We start from the raw sequence: 6,000 nt of genomic DNA on the forward strand, positions 1-6,000 counted from the left end.
GCACGCTCGACTCACAATCGAGAGGGCCGGGTTCAAGTCCCGGTAAGCGGCAAGGCAAATGGGCAAGCCTCTTAATGTGGGGTCCCTGTTCACCTAGCAGTAAATAGGTACGGGATGTAACTCGAGGGGTTGTGACCTCGCTTTCCAGGTGTGTTGAGTGTGTTGTGGTCTCAGTCCTACCTGAAGATCGGTCTATGAGCTCTGAGCTCGCTCCGTAATGGGGAAGACTGGCTGGGTGACCAGCAGATAACCGAGGTGAATTACACACACACACACAGGACCTGGTGGACACTCTTAATCAGTGGTTCCCAAACTCTCCCTGAGTGAGTACCACCGTGAGGTGTGGTACAGTCAGCAGTTCCCGCGTACCACCTAGTTCCAGAAAAACTCAATTCCAGCAGATATATATCAATTTATTCACAAGTAGAACACACAAATGGACTAACAACAAGGAACACAACTCAGTCCAGTGCGAGTGATGCATCTGTTTCTTCTCCACCAGCTGATCGATGCCTGATTGTCTTGTTTAAGGCAGTAAGCATTTGTCTGAAAATTGAATGAATTTAATTTAACAAAAAATCACATAAGTTCCTGAAAGTGTTCATATACCATCTGGAAGGCTTTGGTGTACCACAGGTTGGGAACCACTGCTCCTGATGGTTTAGGGTTAGGTCAGATTACATGTGGTGTGTGAGTCATTGCACCCAGGTGTTTATCAGAACTAAGTCTAAACAAACAGGTTTCCTAAAGCTAACCTTTGCCTTTCGGTGCCAGCTGTGCATCAGTCCCTTGCCTCTGTGAGCTGTGGGCAGCGATGTGTTTGTCTTGGCTAGATACTGTTATCAAAGCACTCTCTGTACTTAAACTTGATTAGAACCTCTTACACCAAACTGGGAATCCCTGGAGAGGTGAGCCATTGAAGTGTTCACAATGATGACACAATTGACGACAAGTTACAAGAAACAAATGTGCTTGCTGCTCTGAAGAAATAAATGAACATTGTACACTGTGGGCACTGTGACTGTTTGGGGGATGGCTGGAGTGGTGGAGTGGTGGTACAGTGGCTCAGCACCAGAGTCAGTGGCCACACAGGTGCAGTGAAGCATCACCTGCTGTACTGGCCACACCAAACACTGTAACTAGTGACACTGAGGACTGAGGACAAGCACATCCACCATTCTCTATACACTTAATACAAAACTGTCTCTTAGTAATCTAACTTATGGAATTGTCACAGAGCATCCATGTAGACTGCCACACCTTTAATATTTTACTCATATATTGTAAGCACTCTAGTATTGCTTGAAACAGTACTAGTGAAATGTTCCTGTTTAACCCCTTCAGTACTGGGGGGACAATTTTACCTTGAGTTTTCGGTGTGATTAGACGATATTATTTACATTATGAGGGGTCTATGGAGGTCAGAAGATTAATAGCCAGAGTTTTCACTACATTAATCCCCACATAAGTTTCTGAAGCTATAAAGAATCACCAAATAGTAAAAATATGAAAATGTGTCGTGGTACTGAAGAGGTTAAGACAGTACAGTGGAATTCCTTGTTTTGAGGCAGTACAAGAGAGACACCTTACTGTAGTTTGAGGCAATGCATGAGTGGTGGTAAGTGTGGAAGAACATAAGAACCTAATACAATGAGGGAAGCTGCAAGAGGCTGTGTTGTCAGGCCTACACGTGGCAGTCCCTGTGTAAACAAAGCTACTTAATTCCATCTATCATCCACATCCATAAATTTGTCTAATGTTCTGTCAAAGCTCCCTATTGACTCACCACTAACAACATGACCACTGAGTCCCTTCCATTGATCAGCCGCTCTGTTAGAGAACCACTTCCTTCCCATTTCTTTCCTAAACTTGAATTTCTCAAGCTTAAATGCATCATGTCTGGTTCTATCCTGTCTCATCCTAAGAACTTGGCTCATGTCCCCTTTGTTGTAACCCCTATACCACTTTAAGACTTCAGTACTGTGACACATTTTTACCTTTAGATTTGTGTTCGATTAGACCATTTTATTGACATTAGGAAGAGTCTGTGGAGGTCAGAAGATTAATGGCCACAGTCGTCACCATTTTAATCCCTTCAGTATTGGGACGCATTTTTACCGTGACATTAGGAACGGTCTATGGAGGTTGGAATATTAAAGGCCACAGTCTTCCCATTTCTTTTCTAAACCTGAATTTCTCAAGCTTGAACCCATTATTTCTGTTTCTATCGTGGCTACTGATACTAAGAACTTTGCTCATGTTCCCTTTGTTGTAACTCCAAGCCTGGTCCACCTTTGCTCAGCATAGGGCCAGACACAGCTTTTTTGGGTGTGAGTGAGGCATGCTAACCTGTACACACACACAGTGGCATAGTGAGAGATAAATTGACACGGATGAAACCTTAAAATGACTCCCCCCGAAAGTATTGAAAATGTGGCGTTGAATATAATACACTTGTTTATTATTTATACATATATTACACTATACATGAATGAGCTTTAAATCAATATTTTGCACTTCTTTAATTTTGCCGTCTAAGATAACGCTTTTAACATCAACATTCTCAGTAGCACCACGCCGCTTGTCCCCCCAGTCACACATGGCTAGCCTTTCTTGAGAGTGTTATTCAGTTAGTAAGTGTGTTGTCAATCCCTGTGATGGAATGAAGGTGCACGTGGTGGGATCGAGTGACATGTGGAGCTGGTAGGGGTGTGAGGCACTGTGTGGAAAGCAGCCTGCATCTACTGTAGCCTTGGGAGTGGAGTAGGTGCAGGGAAGGGAACTGTCTCATTATGAAGGGGCACAATATATGACATTAGGATGTGGTGTGGTGGAAGAGTGTAAAGAGAACAGTCTCGAAGGGGCACAATATATGACATTAGGATGTGGTGTGGTGGAAGAGTGTAAAGAGAACAGTCTTATTATGACCATTATGAAGGGGTGCAGTATATGATGTGGTGGAAGTCTATGGATGGCTGTGTTGTGCTTAAACTTGATGAGTGTGTAGAGCAGGCCACAAGACTGTCCCTTCCTATGCTGCTTGACTGGACTAATAGTATGAATGTGTGTGTGTATTTACTTAGTTGTATTTACTTTTTTTTTTATTTAAGAGGGAGAACTGCCAAAGGCAAGAAAAATATATTAGAAAAAAAGGTCCACTGAAATTGCAGTCTCCAGTGTTGTATGTTACAGGATTTGAGCAGAGCTTATAGTGACCAATCTCCATATCTACTTTTATCCAATTTTTTCTTTAATTTATGCACACTTTCTGCTGTTACAGTTTCTTCTCGCAAGCCATTGCAGATGTCCACTGTCCTATGTGGAAAACTAAACTCTTTAATGTTCCTCAAACACTGACTATTCATGATCTTGGAGATAGTGTCCTCTTGTCTTTCTATCTCCATCTTCAGTCAGTGATACCAGGTCTTGTCTGTCTATCTTTTCCCTATAATTTACTATTTACTATCTTATACATTGTTATTAGATCTCTCTCCCTTCTATCCTTTAAAGTTGGTAGTCCCATTTCCTTCAGTCTTTCTTCATAGGGAAGGTCATTCTCTGGCATCTTTGTAGCAGTCCTTTGGACTCTTTCCAGTTTTGTGATATCCTTTTGCACGTGTTGTGACCACACCACTGCTGCATAGTCAAGATCTTATCATAGTGGTTATGATCTTTTTCACCATACTCTTATCCATATAATTCAACACCATCCTCATTTTTGTTAGTGTCTTGTATGTTGAAGCAAATAATCCATTTATGTGTCTTTCTGGGGTCAGGGTGTCTTGTATAACCACTCCCAGGTCTTTCTTTTCCTTCCTTTTCTTTATAATCTCTTCTCCCATTTTGTATTCCTATGTAGGTCTTCTATTACTTTTACCCTTTTCCATCACATGGCATTTCTTGCCATTAAATTCTAATTTCCACTCTTGGCTCCACTCCCAGATCTTGTCAATATTTCTCTGCAATTCCATTCAGTCTTCATTGCTCTTTATTACTCTCAAGAGTTTTGTATGATCTGAAGACAAATTTATGTAGCCACTCAAGCCCTCTTGTATACCATTAATATATATTGGAACATTATTGGTGCCAGCACTGAACCCTGTGGTATGCCACTACTTACTGTGCTCCAGCTTGATGAGGTGTCTCAAACCACAGTCCTTATTTCTCTGCCTGTTAAATGTGTGTGTGTGTGTGTGTGTGTGTGTGTGTGTGTGTGTGTGTGTGTGGAGTGGGTGGAGAGTTGAAGGGGTTTCCTTAAGGGAAGGAAGGAGAAACAAGTGTGAATAGAAGTAATGAAAGTGAACATTGTGCTGAGGAGGAAAAGGAGGAAGGAAAGGAGAGACAAGTGTGAGTTAAAGTAATAAAAGTGAACACTGTGCTGAGGTGGGAAGGAGGTGATAGAGGAGAGGCAAGACTGAGGTAAAGGAAAGAAAGAGAAGGAAATAATGAGAGCTCTTGCCTTGATGAGTCTGTGAAAGGTGAACAAAATGACTGACAGTGTTAATACTTTACTTGACACCTATCAATGTGTAGACAAGGAAGAAGAAGATAGAGATAAGAAGAGGAATGAGAACCAAGAACAGAACACATCAAGAACAGCGAACCTTCTAGCTCCTCCTTGTTTCCCAGCCCCCCCTTCACAGCTCTTTCACTTGCCTGACATGACGTGTGAAGGAAAATATAACCAAAACTAACTTAATCCTAACTTTAACCTAACCTAACCTAGGCTGAAGTTAGGGTTACGTTAAGTTAGGTTTAAGTTAGGGTTACATTGAGTTAGGTTTAAGTTAGGGTTATGTTAGGTTAGGTTAAAGTCATGGTTACGTTAGGTTAGGTTAGGTTAGGTTAGGTTAGGATAAAGCTAGGGTTATGTTATGTTAGGTTAGGTTAGGTTTCATTAGGTTAGACTAGATTAAAGTTAGAATTACACTTGTTTTGTCTATCATATTTTCGCACACACATGTCAGCTGAGTGAGAGAGCTTCAAATGGCGAGCTGGGAAGCAAGGTGAGCTGGAGGGTGTGCTAATCGTGACATGATCCTCAAGAACTCCTATTTTTGCATGCCATTTTCAACTAGAACGCACCAAAACCAACACACCACATGTAGATTCAAGACATTTCTCTAATATTGGCCTTTGATTTTCTGAGCCAGGCATCTTGGTGGGACATTTTATTGTATTTATTTTCCCTATAGATAATTGGTTACTCTTCCCCAGGGCTCCTCTTGCATGGAACAGGAAGAAAAGAGAGAGAAGAGAGAGGAAAAAGGCTCTGTGGTGTTGTGACGTGGTGATTCATGTTGTTTAATATTGGAGTGAGTAAATGCACTGGTGGAGGAGGAGGAGGAGGAGGAGTGTGTGTGAAGGTTTGAGAGAGAGAGAGAGAGAGAGAGAGAGAGATTCATGATAATAAATAAGTAGATATAGTGAGATAAATGTATTTCCTCCTCCTCCTCCTCCTCCTCCTCCTCATTACACAGTTACAGATTCTCTCTCTCTCTCTCTCTCTCTCTCTCTCTCTCTCTCTCTCTCTCTCTCTCTCTCTCTCTCTCTCTCTCTCTCTCTCTCTCCCCCCCCTAAAACCTAATTAATCCAGTATTTCTTTTCCTTCGTGACAAATAAAACTGAACATTTTAATCTATCGTCAAACAAGAACTATATTTATCCTCGCTCTTGTTGTTGTTGTTTTGAAGTCCCGTGTTGTTTTTTTCCCGCAGGTGAGAGGGAGAGAGAGGGAGAGGAGGGGAAAGGAGAGGGAGTGGAGCCGCCAAGTGGAGTAGGTAAGTGGAGTGAAGTGGTTCGTTTTTTCCTCCCTCCCTCCTCCTCCTCCTCCTCCTCCTCCTCCTCCTCCTCCTCCTCCTCCTCCTCCTCCTCCTCCTCCTCCTCCTCCTCCTCCTCCTCCTCCTTCCTTCCTTTTACTTTTCTCTCTCTCTCTCTCTCTCTCTCTCTCTCTCTCTCTCTCTCTCTCTCTCTCTCTCTCTCTCTCTCTCTCTCTCTCTC

At 42.4% G+C, this 6,000-nt stretch overlaps 1 protein-coding gene across 1 annotated transcript in view; it reads left to right on the forward strand.

Moving 5' to 3' along the window:
• The window catches only part of LOC123505870 (myotubularin-related protein 6-like), a 263,730-nt gene that overhangs the window by 2,537 nt on the left and 255,193 nt on the right, over positions 1–6,000 (forward strand). The window lies entirely within an intron of this gene.

Source organism: Portunus trituberculatus, chromosome 18 (assembly GCF_017591435.1).
Source record: "Portunus trituberculatus isolate SZX2019 chromosome 18, ASM1759143v1, whole genome shotgun sequence".
Lineage (NCBI taxonomy): Eukaryota > Metazoa > Arthropoda > Malacostraca > Decapoda > Portunidae > Portunus > Portunus trituberculatus.